The 20153-nt window shown below is 39.6% G+C and overlaps 1 non-coding gene across 1 annotated transcript; it reads left to right on the forward strand.

Annotated features, from left to right (window-relative positions):
• The first annotated feature begins 975 nt into the window (after positions 1 to 975).
• On the forward strand, positions 976 to 1082 carry LOC141650124 (small nucleolar RNA R71). The gene has a single exon (XR_012546181.1). It is a non-coding gene; the product is annotated as a small nucleolar RNA R71 (small nucleolar RNA).
• Positions 1083 to 20153: the final 19071 nt, after the last annotated feature.

A 20153-nucleotide genomic window follows, 5' to 3' on the forward strand; every position in this document is an offset into this window, starting at 1 on the left:
AATACACACGGTGGTTTTTTAGAACTCTTGAGAGCTTGGGAAGCCACTTTAGCTTCAAGGCTCTTGATTTGTTGTTGGGTATTACTTGCCAAATCCCCTATCAATTTCACCAAGTTGTCATATTTATCATCTCCCATGGTATAACTTGCTTGAGGTGGTGGCTCTTGGTTGAAAGGTTGGTTGAAAATTGGAAGAGGAAAGACATATCCTTGATCTCTAAAGTTGGAATTTTGGTTGTTCCCTTGGTACCCTTGGTTGAATCCGTGATTTTGCCCTTGGTTGTACCTTTGATTATTGTTGTATACTTGATTGAACCCATTGTTGTTGTTCCATTGATTGAATCCTTGACCAAACCCTTGGTTGGCTTGGTTTCCTTGGTTTTCTTGGTAAAAGTTTTGATTACCTTGGTTCCCTTGGTTACCTCCATAATCTTGGTATGCTTGAGGTTGGTTGGTAAAGCTTTGGTTGGATCCTTGGTTGTTGTTGAATGAGGGCCGAGGTGGACGGTTGGAGAAATTGTTAAATGCTTGGAAAGCATTCACCTCTTGCACATTGTTCCCATCAAAGTTCTTATGGTGGTTATATGCACACACTTCATAAGTGTGACCCATCCCTCCACATGACTCACAAGTTGATCTTTGCATCACTTCTTCCATGGATGGTCCATGAGATGTGATAGTTTGGCTCACTTGGTTCACTTGCTTCTTCTTACTCAACTCTTCAAGCTTTTTGGTGAGCATATCAAGCTTAGCATTAGTCTCCACATTCACTAAAAATTCGGGAGGGTGCTTACTTCTTCTCAAGACATTCACTCTTGTGCCATAGTTTGCCTTGGAGTCTACCATTTTCTTGATTAGATTAGTGCCCTCCTCATCACCCAAATGATCGAATCCCTCTCCCGCGGAGGCATTCACCATTTCTTTTGTTCTTGGATACAAGGTTTGGAAGAAAGTTTGGGTGACATACCAATCCGGAATTTCATGGTGAGGGCAACTAGCAATAAGGTCTTGATATCTATCTCACGCCTCACCCAAGGATTCTCCATCCTCTTGTTGGAAAGTATGGATCTCATTTCGAAGCATGGCGGTCTTTGATGATGGATAATACTTGTCTAGGAACGCCTTGGCTAAGGCGTCCCAAGTTGTGAATGTGCCCGGAGGGTGAACATTCAACCACCGGTCCGCCTTACCCGTCAAGGAGAATAGGAACAACATCATCCTTAGTGTATCCTCGGATACCCCGTTCTTTTTCATCATAGAGACTTTCCTCTTGAACTTTCTTAGATGAGCATGAGCATCCTCTTCAATGTGTCCTCCAAACAAGTCTTTTTCAATCAACCCCACTTGGGCGGGGTGCATCTCAAAGTTGTTGGGAGCCAAGGTGCTGAAATTAATTGGGTCACAAGCATCATTGTGGTTAGGACAGTTATGGTCTCGTAAAGCCATTGGTGGTGGTGGATTTGGGGGTTGTGTTTGAGGTGGTGTATTTGGTAATTGATGATTGTAGAAAGGGTTTTCTATGTTGTGAAAGGGGTTTTCTAAGAAATAATCTATTGTGTTGGTTAAAAATTTGTTGTTTCAAGAGGAGGTTGGTGTGATGAACTTGCTTGGTTCGGGGTAGCCGTAGATATACTTCTAACCCTTGATAGTGTCCTTGTTCTCAAAGCCCTAAAGAATCTCTCCGGTTCGGGATCACTAAGAAAAGAGCTTCCGTTCGTTCTAGGCATACACTTGACAAACCGTTAGTCTCCTAGTGTTTTTAGGCACTAGGGAGAGGCAATAACACACTTCCCTCTACAGTTAACAAGCAAACTAGGCAAACAAAACAAACACAAATAAAGACTAAAGCTAAGACTCAATTAAACTATGTATAAGCTAACGCCATCCCCGGTAACGGCGCCATTTTGATAGTAGGTTTTAGTCATCATTTCCCAATCAAAAACAATTTAATAAAGAACCCAAATTAAGTAGTATAATTAGGGTGTCGAATCCACAAGGATGGCGGGGGTTAGATACTTAGTTGGTTTAACTCCTAGCTTAGTCAAATAAAAATAAAGTTGATTGATTATAAACTGAGATGCAAATAAGATATAAAATTAAACTAAATGAAATTTCTTCTAATCAAATGAATGAAAGCTAAGGTCTTTGGGTTCACTTTGGGTAAGTCGGGGAAGAGAGGGTTGTTAACAAGAAATGGGTAATGATAAAGGCCTATGAGTGATCCTAATTTCTAAGTCAATTAGAGCTAACCAACAAGCATTTACTTAGTATGAAAAACTCGTCTCGACCATGCCATATAGGCCTTCCATTGTCTTTCGACCTAGGATAGACTAAACATGATTATGAAAGACTCAAACTTTCATTTAAGCGATCCATCAATCATTTCATAGGCATGGGAGTAAGGGTTTACAAACAAGTCTACACTTAGTTGAGACAAACTCATCACAAACATGCATAAAGTCTATCTAATAGCATAGGCACCAAGATGGATCAAATATGTCTAAGAAAGGCTCCAAATTTCATTCAAACATCTCATTAAACACTTCTTAAACCATCTAATAACATAATGCACCAAGATAAGTTAAACATGCTAATGAAAGACTCAAACTTTCGTTCAAACATTTCATCGAGCACTTCATATGCACAAGAGTAAGACCAATTAATTACCCAATTTCAAATGTTAACAACCCAAATTCACCCCTTTAATCACCCAAGATCCCCCATGACCTTAAATAAGACTACTCACACATGTTCATGGATAAAAAATCACCAACAATTTCCGACAAAATACAAACAAACATGGTAAACATGATAAAGATTGTAACTTTGAGTGAATAACAACTAACCAACATAAGAAATGTAAACTAATGAAAGTAATGTAAACAATAGATGAGAATGTACCAACAAAGAGGAAAGTATCAAGCTTGGATAATAATGGAAGAATGAATTTCTTCAAATCTTCAAAATACAACCCAAATAACTAAGACTAAGACTAAATCTACACTAATTTGATGAGTAATTAAAGTCCAATTAAGGAAAGATTACAACTTTGATAAGAGGAAAATTGAGAGATAAGAAATATTAGGGTTCTACAAATGTTGAGAGGAGAAAATAAAACTAGTCTCATTTCTAGTCTAATTCTAGGTAAAGTGTGTAGTAGTGTCTAATACAAATGAGAGAGGAGCCTTATATACCACCCTCTAATTACAAGTCTAATTAGACTAATAATAATAATAATCTAATCTTAATAATAATAATTCTAATAATAATAATAATAATAATAATAATAATAATAATAATAATAATAATAATAATAATAATAATAATAATAATAATAATAATAATAATAATAATAATAATAATAATAATAATAATAATAATAATAATAATAATAATAATAATAATAATAATAATAATAATAATAATAATAATAATAATAATAATAATAATAATAATAATAATAACAATAACAATAACAATAACAATAACAATAACAATAATACTAATCCTAATAACAAAAACAAACGACACATACACATCGACACAATACCCGTCAAAAACAGGGCAAAAACAGAGCAGAGGGGCCCTGCCGGCCAGCCGGCCGCCGGCCTGGGCACCGGTAGCGAGACCAATGAAGCAAGGGGCAGAAATTGATGTGATGTACGTTATACCGGTAGGCCGACTGCCGGGGCACCGGTAGAGGGAACAAAAATTGATGCGAGATTGTTGATTGCGAGTTGTATGCCGGTAGGCCGGCTGCCGGTGTCATGACCGGTAGCGAGTGCGTAATTAATTGGACCAAAATGTTAAAGTATTCCCAGCCGGTTGGAGGGCGGCTGCCGGTTGACCGGCATAGGGCACATGAGTCATTGTTGTTGCTTGTTCAGTCCTGATTCGAGTTCGAGGAAAGGCGAAATTGATGGTGGCTGTTGCTGCTGTTATTGATTAATAGTGGTGCAGGTGGTTAATGGCGAGTGACGAGTTTGGTGATGATGATGGTGAGTGATGGTGTTGGCGGTGAATTGGGTGATGGTGGAGCTGCTGCTATAAGTAGTTGTTAATGGTGATGGTGGTGAATGCAGGTCGTAGGTGTGAATGATGGTAGTGATGGTGGTGATTTCGATGGTGGAAGAAATGGTGATGAAGGTGATTGTCGTTGTTGAAGCTGGTGTGATTGCAGGGGTGTGGTTGTTGTTGATGGTGATTTACGGCCTGAGAGTGCAGCGGAGATGCGGGTATGGTGGTGATGCGAGTGGATAAAGGGGATGATGGTTGAATGGTATGGTAGTGACGATGGTGAATGGAGGTTGAAGACGATGTCGGGTTATTGCTGCTGTGACTGATGGTGGTTGTCGGGTTATATTTATGGAGATGGTGAAGGAGTCGGGTGGCGTTGATGGTGGATTAGTGGAGGATGGTAATGGTGATGCGAGGTAGATGACGGGTTTTCGATGAAATATGGAGGTGATGAAAATGGTGAATTGATGGTGGGAATTTGGACGTGATGAAAATGGTTTGTTGAAGTCAAAGGCTGACTTTGACTTGGTCAGAATTACTTCATTTGCTCCACCTGATTACTCAACCCATTTTGCTTGTCACTCCGTCTTATTATTCCGCCTCACCTACAAATTATTATAATAAAATGAAATTAATATTAATGTTAAATAAAAATCCGACTAAATAATAAATATAACTACGACGACTAATTATTATAAATTAGTAAATTAATAACAGTGCAAATATTACAATAAAATTACAATTAAATAATAATTATGACTAAGACACCTAATTATTATAAATTAGTAATTAAATGAACTTTTTAGACATTTAAGCACACAAAATCGAGTCGGAATAAGGTATAAATGCAGGGTAAAATACGAGTAAAATGATACTTATGAATAACAAGATAAGAATATGCTGTTGTTGTTGTATTTCTTTGACCATTTCTGCTTCAGATAGGAATAAAACCCCATTAAGCCCATCAGTCACACTTGGACTCCCATAGTTCTTCTGATTAGGTGGTAAAGGAGTCAATGTAATTTTTCTGCTGCCTTGCTTAAAGGAATACGTGTTTCTCCTCCCGTGATGTATTGAATTCTTATCAAAGTCCCATGGCCTCCCTAGTAACAGGTGACATGCATCCATGGGACTACATCACACAAGATCTCATCTTTATAAACATTGCCAATTGAGAATGAAACCAAACATTGTTTGTCAACCTTGAGCTCTGCTCTCTTGTTTAACCATATGAGTTTGTAGGGGCTGGGGTGCTTTTGGTTGCTAAGGTTGAGCTTACTGACCATTGTGACAGATGTCACATTGGTGCAGCTTCCACCATCAATGATTAGGTTGCATACTCTTCCCTGAATAATACATCTGCTCCTGAAAGTGAGGGACCTCTGATCCTCCTCCAAAGGTGCCTGTTGAGAGTGCATCACCCTCCATAAAACCAGACTATGGCCTGTATCAGGGTGAGCCATGACCATGTCTTGGGTGAGTTCCTCCTTTAGGGTTGTCTCCTCAATCACAGGATCCTCTTGCTCATATTCAACTGAGCCCTCCTTTCCCACTCCTCTACCTCCATTGCTGTTAGTGCTCTCTTGGAAGGACAGTCCTTCCTGAAATGACCATACCCTTGGCACTGGAAGCACTTAATCTTTTCTTTGGTCAGAGGTGGGTTAGACTTAGGGAACATGGGTGCCTTCCCCTTATCTCCTCCTGCTTGGGACACTGGCTTGGGTGTCTCAACAATCTTAACACCAGTTTAGGGCCTATAGACAGGTTTTGGTTTGGGTGTAGCACGTTTGGACTTTCCCATTTTTTCCACTTTGAGTGCTAGGTTAACAACATCATCATATGACCATAGTGGTTTCATTCTAACCTTAGTAGTAATGTTTTTATCAAGCCCTTCTAAAAACCTAGCAATCCTTTTCTCAGGTTTCTCATTAATCTCACATTGCAAGGTTAATTGTTCAAATTCCCTTAAATAAGTTTAAATGGGTCTCTTATCTTGCCTAAGCTTAGACAACTTAATGAACAAATCCTGAGTGTAGTCTTTGGTGACAAACTTATCCAATAATTTCTTTTTAAGTTTGGACCAAGATTTATCTCTGGTGTTTAAGGTTATCATACCACAATGAGGCATACCCCTTTAATTTTAACACAACAACCTTACAACCCTTTGCATCATTGTAGTTTTTATACTAAAATATCTTTTTAACATCCCTAATCCATTCTAGTAAGTCATCAGGGTTAAGACTACCAGAAAAATCAGGAATCTCTACCTTTAGATGCTTGTTTGTTTGCTCAAAGGCCTCCTCTTTTGTTCTGATGCTTTCATCTGAGTCTGAGCCATAATCCTCTTCATAATGTGGTTGTCCCCTTCCTGCTCCCACATGAAACCCTCTGACCCTACCTCTGCCTCTACCAGGTGGTCTTCTCCTTGGGTCAGGGTTTGGAATTTTTTCCATGACAGTATTCATAGCATTATATTAACCATCACATTGACAGTTCCTTCTAACTGTTCAATCCTTCTTTCAATTCATGCCATTCTCTCTTCACTCATGGTTAATCTTTGTGTTTTTAAGGTAGTTAGGGATAATGAGCTCACTGTTCTCTCAACCCAAGACTAACACAAAGGTAGAATTGTGTTATAACCTGGCTCTGGGTACCAATTTGCAGTGTAAAACCCAGGGTTTCACAACAATGCTATGAGTATTTCAAGAGACTGCTAAAAATATCAAATGACCCTTAAAAATCCTGAATTTTTGTGACAATTAAGTTTATAGGGTAAACTGAAACTATGCTAAATTTCAAGACTTATACTGAAGTTTAAGTATTTTTAAGACTACTCAGAAACAGCCTGCTCAGGAAATTGCAGACAAAGGACTGATTGTGGTGAATGGACTGAATTGATTGAGATGGGGATATAGTTAAAATCCTAAACTCCCACAGAATTCTCACAGGAAATTTAAGAGATTAACTTAAGCAAATCTAGACTCATAATCCACAGTTAACACAGGATTGAAAGCCTATATTGCACAACACAACTAAAGGGAACCACAGTCAAGTACAAGTTCAAATTAATTATGCTAAGCTGACTTTGATCAATTAGCCACAAATATCACAGGCTAATTATCAAGCCAGGGACTCAAATTATAGTTTAAACACAAGTTTGAAAGTTTTGAGAGAAGTCTCAAGGCTAAATTTCATTCAAAAGTATTCTGCTTCAAACAGTTGAGACACAGGTCCTTATATAGGCCTTGTCTTGCATTACCATTCGAATAACCCAGCATCCAAGAGGCAAGATCTCTTTTAGGACGAGTAAAAATAACATTAAATATATTACAAGGTGGAAATTGAAGTAACTAAGTGAAAATTAAAAGCAATGGGGTAAACACAGACTGAAATAAAGCAAGGATGCAGTCTGATAATTTGTCCATTGTGCACAGGTTGTTGTTGTCTTGTTGGCTAGCTGAGTACTTTATAAAGTCAAGGCTTCTTTTAGTTTTCAGTAGTTTATTTCGTGGTAGAATGGTGCAGTGGTCCTTCTGCAACAGCCTCACAATTGCCTCACCAAAAATGGAAAGAATACTTTATGCTTTATCAATCTTTTCAGCAGCATGTGACTGATTGTCCTTGCTTGTTTTCTGTGCTGAGTTTCACTTTGCATTTGCTTGGCTGGTCTTGGATGTTTGGGACTCTTGATGGACTTATTTTAGGCTCGCCCCAGCTGGCCATATTGGCAGCTGAAAACTGGACCTAGTGAACCTCTTAACAGGCTGTTCTAGTGGTGGTGCAGGTGTGGTGTCCTGCCTTGGGGTGGGTGTAGGAGCCCCTGACTCATCTCCTGCTGCACCTAGGCTTGGTAGGGTAGGGTCGTGGTGATTATTCGACCACTTAGGGGTGGTCGTGGGTTGTTGTTGCTGGTGTTTTGCGCGGTGGTGGCCGAAATTACGAGCTAGGGCAGATTGTTGTTTAAACACGATGGAACCGTTTTATACGCATTTCCTTGACCTGGGTATGGTGGGGATGGAAGCTGGTGGTGTGGTCAACCTCAAGCGTGGCGTCGAGGTGGCCGTAGGTGGTGGTTTGTGGTGGTAGTTGTCGGAAAAACGCAAAACAGGGGAGGAGTAGTTGTCGTTGTTGTTGTCGGTGTAGGTGGTTGTTGTGTTGTTGCAGATGGGTCGAACGGATGTGGGACCACCCCTGGAGCCACCGTTGGTCAGTGGTGAAGGCGGTGGTGGCCAGAGGTGGAGTGGTGTTGTGTAGGTGTTGGGTCGAGTTTGGTGTCGGGTAGGGAGTTAGGGCATGAGATTTTGGGGTGTTGTTGGCATTTTGGCTGATGGTTGTTAGTTGTCGGGGTGCATCGGTTTGCAGCCTAGGAGGTGGTATGCTTGGGTGGAGTTGATGGTGGCTAGGGGAGTCGTGAAGGACGGGTTTTGGAGGAGTTTTGAACACGGTTTTGCCGTGAATAATGGGTGTGTTTGTTATGGTTGTTTTCACATGTTTGTTGGGTATGGGTATGGGTTTGCGGGTATGCTAAAATATTGCAGAAATCCAAACTTGAACAACAATTTGGGAGCTTCATGGAGGTAGTAAAGAATCTTCAAGTGACAGTGCCATTTACTGAATTGGTAACTCAAGTGCCGGCGTATGCTAAGTTTTTGAGAGAGATCTTATCAAAGAAGCGGTCTTTTGATGAAGTTGAGACAATAACATTCACTCAAGAGTGCACGGCCACGTTGCAAGCTAACTCACCACCAAAGCTTAAGGATCCATGGAGTTTTTCTATTCCTTGTCATATTGGTAGTATAGCTATTGATAAAGCCCTTTGTGACTTAGGGGCTAGTGTTAGTGTCATGCCGTATTCAATTTGCAAAAAGTTAAATATGGGTCAACTCCGTATCACTAATATGACCTTACAAATGGTCGATAGATCTTTAAAGAAGCCTTTAGGTGTCTTAGAGAATGTGCCAGTTAGAGTAGGGAAGTATTTCATTCCAGTTGACTTTATTGTTATAGATATGACAGAGGACTCTCAAGTACCCATCATTCTTGGTAGACCGTTCCTTCACACTGCAGGAGCACTCATAGATGTTAGGGATGGTAGTTTGACACTAAGAGTTCGGGATGACACTATTAGATTTGTTCTTGATAATGCATTAAAACGTCCTCCTGATTTAAAAGCTTCTTGTCATATGATTAATTCTCTTGATCCTACTTTTGATGATTGTCTTGCTTTATGTTTTGACATGAATCCACTTGACGCCCCTGCTGCTGCGTCATATCCATGGAGTAAGGAAGTGGATGAAATTGAGAGGTTGATTTATGGAGATGATCCTCCTCCTGAGATGGTTTACAGCTGTGATGAGAATGTTGACAAAGAAGCCGAGTTGGATGTTTTGGAAGTTGAGATTTTCAAAGAAGAGCCAATTAAAGTTTTTGATGAAGCTCCTATGACGGATGAAGTGCCCTATCTCTTACCAAGTGATGATGACTTGAAGAACAATGAACATTGCTCATATTTTACATTAGACTTTGAGTTTGATGAGCACGAACTTTATTTGTCATTTATTTTCTCTTGGACTATTTATTGGTGCTACTTATGCTTGTGTGTAGCACATGCGCTACTTTTTGATTTACTGTTACGAGCTTTAGGTTGTAATGATTGTAATTTGTGTGTGCATTTATTTTAAATGCAGAAATCTGCTCGACAGGAAGGTTCCTCGATCGAGTGTCATGGGGCTCGATTGAGTAACCTTGCTCGTTGGGTCAGAAACGTGGCCAGATGGATAGGAATTGCGCGGTTGATTATTTTCCCCTATTTTTGCCGCTGGTTTGGGGGAATTTCTACGCTCTTACCCAGTATTCTCTTCCCTTGTACCTTCTTTGATTGTATTATCTATTTCCTTTCCATTCCTTTTGTTAGTTGTGTCCTCTAGGTTGCTGGATTTGTGTGTGATTGGTATGCTGTAGGCGTCACAATGAGTACACTGTGACATTTAGGTTTGGGGGAGGAGTTTAATTATGTTGTGTGCGTTTACTTATTGTTGTGTGCTTTTATATCAAAAATCCTTAAAAATTAAAAAAATTTCAAAATACAAAAACATGTTTTTCCTTTGTTTTAAGTCGAGTCTGGGTGAATTGAATAACAATGATGTTAAATTGCATTGTTTTTGCATTTGAATCCCATTTAGTTGTCCATGTACATTGTTTTGACCCGTTATCCATGGAAACAAAGCTCATAATTCAAGTCTTGACCGTATTGACATGCCTTATATTGATTAGATTTGACACAATTATGTTGGTAAACTACTTAAATTCTGAGGTCTATAGAGCTTCCTAGGCCAAGAACATCAATAAACTGGCCTCATTTGTCAATTAGGCTTGAGTGTAGTTTCTCCTTGTGGAATATGTAATATCAAACTGCATAAGTGTGACATTGGTTTCTTGATACTTTTATTGATTTTATTTCACTAAGTACATGTGGATAGGCGGTTCTTACCGTTCAAATAAGCCATACATTACCTTGTTTAGTTAGCCTGTTTGAACCTTGTAGCCATTTCATATCCTATTTCATAGCTACAATCCAAGAATTTGCCTACCTTATCGGAACAGTCGCAGTTGCTTGTTTATCATGTCTATTTTACTACTATGGTTGGGATTGGGACTTTTATTATCTATTGTGGGTGTAGTAGAATTATTTAGCAATTGTGTTGTATCCTTGTGTTGGAAAAAGAAAAAAAATATGATGCAAAAGAAAAAGAAAAAGAAAAAAAAAAGGAAAAAAGAAAGAAGAAAAGAAAAGAAATTGATTGCTTCATTTGGTTTTGTCAAGGATCAAAAGGATGGTTGTAGAGTCTAATGCATATTTGGAGAGTAGTTTGTTAGCTCTCATGTGTTCTAAAATTGAGATCATCTCTCTAAGTTGGGTTCATTTGTATTATCATAGATTTGGTTTTGATATTTGTTTAGCGCTGCGACTATCGTCTTAGCTCCACATATCCATAACATGCTTTGGCACAAACCATTTCTATCCCTTTAACCCATTTTCACCCTTATTGTCCTTGATACATTTACTTTTGTCTACATATGGTGATTGCATATTAGTTGGGGAAATCTCTATCACATTAGATGGCATGCATGTTTCATAAGTCGAGTGAGTGTTTCTACTTCTTTCTAGCTTCGCATATAACTCACCCTTACATACTTATGAGTGCATGAGTGAATCCGCGAGAGTCCGACTAATTTATCTTGCAAGATCAAAAGGTATTTGGCATTTTTCTATAGTATGGTGACTTGAGACTTGAGCTGCGTTTTCTATTTCCCGTACCTTTGAATTTGTTTTATTGGTACACTTTGGTCATTGCTTTGTTACAGATATGGATAGCTTGGGATTTGTATGTGCATCAACATTAGCTCTGAGTTGTTTATTCGCCATTTGTATGGTTGCCTTTTGTATTGTGTGATGCTTTGCTCGAGGACAAGCAAAGACATGGTTTGGGGGCGTTTGATGAGTCATAATTATATACATATTTATGCCTCCCCTTAATTACTTTTGATACGGTTTTCGTGCTAGATTATATCATTTACATGCCTTTTATGTTAGAACGTTGATACTTCCGCTTTTTGATGTTTAATGCAGGAATGATGCATTTGAGGAGCAAAGAAATGAAATGGGCATCGCGGAATAGGCATGGAGGAATACACGAAGCATGGCACGGGAATCCATAAGAATGAAGGAAGAGAAGTTAAGAAGAAAACACGAAGAAAGGAGCTGAAAAAAGTGGTGCCTCGATCAAGTAGAACTGGGCTCGATCGAGAAAGCACGTACTCGATCGAGTACAATAAGGGCTCGATTGAGGAACCTCCAGTTTCCATATTTTCCGCAAATTCCTTTAGTCGGTTATGTTTTATTATAAATATCTAAACTCGTACCCTAGGTTATTTACGCTTTATTTTCCGTAGGTTTAGTAGAACTACTCTAAAAACTCTCTTAGAATACTTTAGATTAGTTTACATTAATTTAGCATTCGGATCGATTGCTTTTAATTACGGTATTGTTCTAATCTTTCAATAATTATTATTTCAATTACTTGTTCATCTTTTATGTTCTTAATTATGCTTTCTATTATTGCTATTGTTGTTATTATTATTAGTATGAGTAGCTAAACCTTTTATCTAGGGTGAAAGGGGATCTAGGTTGTTAGAAGGGGATTAAACCAATGAATTGATAGTTAAAATTGCTTATATGTTGTTGTTCATGTTATTGTTCTTCATCTAGTAAATTAATTACTGGCCAGGGTTAATTGACTAGTATAACGAATTGAAACTTTCACCGACCGGGTTAGAATCAATATAGGCAACGATACCTGAATAGAGATAAATTAATGATAGCGATTGCATGTTAAATTAGATCTAAAAGAATATTGAATCGACCGATCATATAACCTTAAACAACATAATTAGCTCTATCAATGAATTAAATCACACCCCGTATGACTACCTAGTGAACCCGAATCCCTAGACTCTTAAATATTATTGTTTATAATCTTTAATTACTTTGCAATTAGCCATTAGAAATCAAATCAAACAAACCCCCAAAATTGTTACTGTAAGACAAACTTAAATATAAACAAACTAGATAAATTAACTAGCCTCCTTGTGGGTTCGACCCTGACTTACCACTAGCTATTTTGTTAGTAGTAGTTTAGGTTTACTTTGATATAGGTGATACGACTTTAGCCTTATCAATATTAATATAATTAGTAATTGGGTAGCGTTGAGTCGTAATTAGTTAATTAATTATCTAATCTATTAAGAAGAGTCGTGGATAATTTTGTATGTTATTATTATTTATGATAGGTGACGGAATTGTTAAAAGGCTTTATTTGGATTACTACGCATTTGGATTGCATTTACTGGAATATTGCTAATCAGGTAGGAAACTACTCAATTGAACTATATTCTTAATGTTTATTAATTGTTGGGAATGTGAGAAAAGAATGGAATTAGTATTGGCTTGATGGAGTTTATCTTATTGGCTCATGTTATTGTTGAATCATTACTATTAACGGTTGGATTTATTATTATTGATGGTTGGATTTATTATTATTGATTGTTGGATTTATTATTGTTGATTATTGGATTTTGTTATTACTGGAATTGGTTGATGATTTTTGTGTAGGCCAGGCACGGGGATGTGGAAGGGCCATAGACCTGAGGAGGAACTGTGTGTCCTTAAGACTGTGTATCTTGGTGTGGACTGTGTGTCCAGAAGCATCCAGACTGTGTGTCTGAGGAGGGACTGTGTGTCCGTTTGACTGTGGTGTGGACTGTGTGTCCAGGAGTGGTTGTGTGCCTTTGGTTATAATTTATATATTGGGTAACATTATTATTGCAGGTTACATAATTGTTTTTATTTATTGTTTAGTTTTCTACTCAACCTCGTGGTTGGCAGTGTATTCGTGAACACCTATGATGGACCATAAATGGGGAGCAGACTTCTAGGTGCTTGAGACTAGCTAGCTAGGAGCTTATGGGGATGCGTGAGGACTCGGCCAGTATACCTAGAAGTCTAGATCATATAGTTTATTAATCACTTTATTTATTTCCGCTGCGAGTTGTATTTAAATTTTATATTAAGTTTTAGTTTGGTTAAGTTGTAATAAACATGTAATCGCTAAATTTTATTTTAAAGTACTTTGGTTGTTGTGCTTTGCTATTCACTACCTCGGGAAACCGAGATGGTAACGCTCTCATTTACTTAGGATGTCTAGCTAAAGGCTCCTGAATAAATGGGGGTGTTACAATTTCGAAGTGTATTAATATAATTTGGAAATGTTTATATTTATAATCTTTGTTCTCTATTTTATTATTTCCCGTTTGGATCTACTTTTGGAAGGGTTAAAATCTCCGGGCACAATTTAACTATTTTAATTTAATAATTATTTTTTTATTATAAGTTCTCCTCGCGTTTTAATATCGTGCAATCCAATTAATAATAAGGTAATCCATTGTATGAGCTAATGAACCCAAAGCCCATTACTTAACCCTCCCTTATTCAAATAAAACCTAAACCAAGCAAGCAAGCAACTTGCTCATTCATTTGTTCTATGAACTAATGCAACCCTTCGGGGTCTGGTGTATGGTCTATGATCGGAGGGGTAACGGAGGCAGTTGTTATATGCTCTATTCCCCGAGTGTCGTTCGATGTACAGTTATTGCACCGAGAGTCTGGCCAGGTCTTAGACATATAGGCAGTGGTTATACGCTATACATAGTATCTTAGATGCAGTTGTTATACGATCGACACCGATGGAGGCAGTTGTTATACGCTCCGTTGTGGACATGGGCCACAGGCCGGTCTGTGGATTTGGGCCACCTACCGATCTGCGGTCACGGGCCACCTGCACGCCAAGCCAAAGTGTGGACATACATTGGTCTTTGAAAGCCACGCTCAGCGGCGTAAAAATGCTTTCGACCGGATCGCTTTAGATCGGTCGGTTTCGTCTCGGTAAAGGTCTCGAAACGATACAGAGATGTTCGGAGTCGCCACCAAGCATTTGTGGGATGCTTGGAACCCGTTCAAAATCCACTTTATACCTAGGTCAATCAAGGCAAAAAGCGGTGTTTGACATAGGTACTAAAGATAAGGACTCGTCCCCCTTTTAGCATTCTATGCCTAAAATGACTCTCGTACGCCCTGGATAAGGCCATCCACTATCCAAAGGTTCTCAGTAAGGGCTGAGGGTACGTATTGGGAAGCCCTTTAATCGGACACCCAATCCCGCCCGCGTTAGCGGCCTTTACAGATCGATCGTGGTTGTTTAAGTGCAAAAGTTGATAAAACGATTTAAATGCATGAATGCGCATCCAAAAGTCTTAACCTAACATGTGAATATTTTCTAAGTCGGTTTTTTATGCATGTACCAAGAAATTGGTGTCAAGTTGGATTTAGATTGATTTGCATGTGAAAACGGAAATTAAACATCCATTTACCAAATTCGGGTTACGATGCTTAACACGATCCATTTATTTAAAAAGGGTGTCAAATGACAAAGTGTAAAAACACGTAAACTTGTCAATCTGATCCATCATGTATTCGGATTAACCGTAATCGGGATCGTCCTAGACAAATGCTAAAACGAAACAGAATAGTGCCAGGCAGCCCCATTGGGGCGCGAGCCTATTGGCGAGGGAAGGAGCTCTGCCCTGGTTTTGAAATGTAGAAAACAGGAGCTTCCTTGGGCCGCGAGCCATGAGCCGGGCCAAGGGGCATCTCCTGGTTGTTAAAAAGGTTGTTTAAAACCGTTTTTTGTGATTAATGATTTGCAAGTATGATTTGCATGACTCGGAATAATTACTATTATGTTAGTAATATTCGTTGTCGGATTTGCAAGTTTGAAAAGTATAATTTATAAATAAAAATGTAAAATGTTTGATATGAACAAAATATGTTAAGTTCATTTATTTGTAATTAGTCGATATTTATCACCGTACTCGGATTAAACCGACATGGTATAAAGAACCAAGGGTGATTATGAATCATGACTAATATGTTTGCAAATGTAAATAAATGAGAAAAATGGTAAATAAAAGAAAAGGTTGTTAAAATACCCATTAAAATGTAATTAACCATAATATCATCGAGTCACGGAATAAACCGTCATGGTATAAGGAACCAAGGATGATTTTTGTAATGGTCAAAATATTTGTCATAAAAATGAATTAAAATCGTAAAAACCGTAAAAGTAAAGAAGTAAAAATAAAAGAAAGTGTTGAAGGAAAGACGAACTCAAACACGTTTGAGTCTGACCTGGACACCCCATTGAGGCGCGAGCCTCTTTGCATAGAAAGGGGCTTCTGTCTCAGGCCAAAACTCGGTTTTGGCTCGTCTAACTTATATTTGAATCGTGTTATGCATTGTTCATGCATATAAAATCATAAAAACAGTAAAGACATGAAATAAATGAGTTGTTTACACCCTCAAACTTACGTGTATTGATGTTTACGACGTAGACGACTTTAGAGACGGTTTTCTCGTAGCGACTACTCACGATCAAAGAAGTTTAAATGAATGCCTTAAAAAAGGATTTTGTTTTAAAAATATGTTAATTAAAACATGATGATTGATGAATTAAGTTGGTCAAATGGGTCGGTCGAATGCACGGCGACGGTACCAAACAAAATGTGTAAGGCTTGTGTTTTCGATCGGTAGGTCGAAAACACGTGTCGATTTTGTGACTTAGGAAGTCGGGTCTAGAAGTTTAAGGGAGAAGGAGGGGGTGGACTCTCGCAAGAAGATTATGGGGTGTGATGGTGGGTATTTATAGAGAAATGTAGGATGGTAGTTCGGTTGAGTTTGCTTAGAGGCTAAGCAGACACCTGTTTTAAGCGCGAGCTACCTTGTGATACAAATGGGTGTATTGTCCTTTTCAATTTCGACGTGGCCTTTGCTCTATCCCTTGTTTGGTGGTTTGATATGTGGTGTTTATATAAGATGTCGTGTAATAATATGGGCATCTAATAAGATGATTTTGGTGTTACTTGGGGTAGGTAATTTGTGTGCTTGACTCAGGGTTGACCCGTGTGAGTCGGGATTTGAATTTGGAGTCGGATTTTGGCTCGGTGTCGGTTTTGACTCTAATTAGGGTCATTTTGATGGAAATGACATGATTAAGACATTCATGGCATTATTTTTGACATTCGAGATTTGGGTTGACTCAGGTTGACTCGAGTTGCGGGTTTTTGAGTCGGTTTTGGGTCCGAAGACGGTTTTAACTCTAAATAGTGTTATTTTAACGCAAATGAAGTTAGAAAACCATTTTTGAAATCATTTTTCATATCCGAGTAGTGCATTAAACTGTCTCATGTATAGCCAATCCGCGCACGCATATCAAAAACATGTTATAGTCCGATCATCATCGGGTGGTTTTTGGGAGGTGCAGATACTGGGTATCTACAGAGCCCCCACTTTGACTGAGGCTTGGACAGGGCAAAAGTCAAAGTATGATCTCCAGGTCAATCGAAGATTATAACCTGAAGACCATTGCGACGTCGAGGCAACTCAAAAGGATTTGAGCCAAGGACCTGCCGTCGAGAAGGGCGACGTCGAAGCGACTCGGGGATTTGAGTCAAGGACCTGCCGTCGGGAACATTTTAGAGTCTGTCGACTTCCGATTCGGGTCCTTTAAAGTCCATTAGACTACGTATAGAGGCTCGCCAGCCATAAGAAGGAATCATACCTGAGGCATCTTCGGGATACGTCCATGAATCATTTGCGCGCAAAGGCTCGCCAGCCGGTGTTGAAGGCGGTGTGTTTTGAGGCTCGCCAGCCATAGCAAGAGGTCATACCTCAGGCATCTTAGGGATATGTCCTTGAATTGCTTCTTATGTGCGTGCAAAGGCTCGTCAGCTATGTTGATGGTGCATTTTGAGGCTCGCCAGCCTTCAATGGTCGGATGATCGACTGTGGGAAATAGCCTGAAACATCGGGCTTATTCCAAGATATTGTCTGGAAATGACTCCAACTTGATTTGTGCCCTAAACGAGCTCCGTGGGGATGAATCATGTAAGTAACGCTCTCTGGAAAATCATTTAGGGAGAGCGTTGCGTCAGGATCATGAATGATGTTGTGAGGATCTTTGAAAGACCTGTGGGACTTTCATTTGAAAATCGGCACTCGCTGGGGAGTTAGAAACTTCTCAGGACTCGCCGGGGATATGAGTTGTTGCTCGCTGGAAGGCAGCGTATGCCATGTAATTGATGCGGTTGAAGCCCTTGGACTCGACGGGTCGCTGTTTCTTGGGAAGAACCCAATACTTAGCTGGAGTGTGTTTGTCTTCTCAAGATTACATGCATGGTTAGTTACCACACAAATCCGCAGTCGCATAGACAAGCACGTTGAATGCAAGCATATAAGTACGTAAGCACATAAGCATGTGAGCAATTAGCATATAAGCAACTAGCACGTAAGCATATAAGCACGTAAGCACATAAGCATGTGAGCAGTTAGCATATAAGCAACTAGCATGTAATATCTCACGCGAAGGGAGATAGAAATTTTGAAAGCTGTGAAGCTTAAAGGCGAGTCTTGTTACTCGTAGATCCGTGATTTGATAGACTGGAGACACGTGACCATTGTGACACAGACGCATACTGACAGACTGACAAACAGGCGGTCGTGAACGTGATGCAAATGGTAGTGTCGACAGAACACGAGGTGACTCTGACAGACTTTACACATGTAAGTGCAACTCCTAGCCAAGAAAGGGTGACAACGCGTATCAAATTCCCGAGGTAGAAGGTTCGCTTGGCTGGGGAACATGAATTGATTATCTTCTTCAGATATCTTTGCCTCCGTTTGCTTGTTTTGAGATCCCTTCTCGAGTTTTGATGATTCGGAGAGCGGAACCAAGACCTTGTCGTCGTCCGAACCGAGCACTAGGCTATGGGCAGTTTTATTTTGGACTGTAGTTAGGACTCAAAAGATGTATGGGGATAAAGGATGGGTGGTGTCTCGAAAGAGAAGCCCCCCAGAGTGATAAGGTGGGAATTTGACAAAAGGAGGAATGGGCGATGTCTTAAGGAAGAAGCCCCCAGTAAAGAGGTATAAGATTAATTTTTGCAGCTGGGTGGGCTGCTTTTGAGGATTGATGTTGATGGTTGAGATTGAAATGGGTGTGCGGTTGTGTCCCTGTTGGGGTCTGCCTACGTATTCGCGTGTGTGCGAAATCAAACCAGATCGTAGTTCTGAGCTGTGTGTGCAATGGGTTGTAAATTGAAGGTTTGAAAATTGAATGTGTGTGGGGGTGTGGTTGTGTTCTCGTAATAGGACTGCCTACGTATTCGCGTGTTTGCGAAATCAAACCAGATCGTAGTTCTGAATGTGTGTGCCTAAGCGAGTTGTTAGGACCTTAAGTGATTTTGAGGTGTATGGTTGTGTCCTTGAAGGACTGCCTACGTATTCACATGAAGTGAAATCAAACCAGATCGTAGTTCAGAATATGTGCCTAAGCGAGATGTTATGACCTTAAAGTGTGAGGGTCACGACGGTAAATTCCGTTTGATGACTCGTTTGAATGTGTGCCTAAGCGAGTTGTTAGGACCTTAAAGTGTGAGGGTCACGACGGTAAACTCCGTTTTGGGACTCGAGAGATTGATTTGAGATAATTCCTCCTTGATCATGAATCGAAGAGGTGTAATTTGTAAAAATGTTCCTTATCATGTGAGCACACTAAAAGTGGACCCGAAGGGTAGATTAGGTATGTCCCATTCTCGGTAGCAAAGCATTTGAGAACTATGTATCTGGGTTAGGGTGAAAATGGCTTCGACATTATGGAATGTGGAGCTTGGTAATAACAGGTTTGTTTGACAGATAAAAATCTGGAGTTGAGGGTCACGACGGTGAATTCCGTTTGGTGACTCGAAAGTTGATTGGAGAGAAATACCTCTTGATCATGAATCGAAGAGGCATAGCTTGTGAAAACATTTCTTATTGTGTGAGCACACTAAAAAGTGGACCCTAAGAAAGCAATGGTTTTTTTTTTGAAGACTCCGAATCTGAGTCAAGGTGAAAATGGCTTCGGCATTTTGGAATGTGAAGCTTGGTAATAAAAGGTTTGTTTAACAGATAAAAATCTGGAATTTGTATTTTGTGGTGTTTAGGCCGGTGGGTTACGGCTTGTAATGTGGTGCGGAATGGGGTCTCCGGCTTGATGTGGCCTGAGCACGAAATGGTTGGTAAATAATGTGGGATCAGATTCCCATTTCTGGACCTTAAAGGTTAAGGTGTGATATTACGAGCTTTAGGGGAATCCTTAGAAGCCTGGATAGTTCTCCCTATGACAGTCTCTGGAATGACTTAGGGGTGAAGCAGTTTTGATTATGATCTTGAGGGGAATCCCCAGGATCCTAGATAGGTCTCCCTGTAGTAGTCTCTGGAAGGACTTAGGGGTGAAGCAGTGTTGGGTTGAGGTTTTAGTGTTTGGTGTTTTGGACTTGTCGGTCCGGGACTTGGTATTTTGTACTCACTTGTCCAGGATTTTGTGTGTTGGATGCTTTCTTTGGATTTTGGCCTTTTTGAGAAAAGGGTTTCAATCTTGTTTTGTTTTGATTTTGGCTTGGGTCTTGGCCTTGATGTTGGGTGAG

Source organism: Silene latifolia, chromosome 3 (assembly GCF_048544455.1).
Source record: "Silene latifolia isolate original U9 population chromosome 3, ASM4854445v1, whole genome shotgun sequence".
NCBI classification, from domain to species: Eukaryota; Viridiplantae; Streptophyta; class Magnoliopsida; order Caryophyllales; family Caryophyllaceae; genus Silene; species Silene latifolia.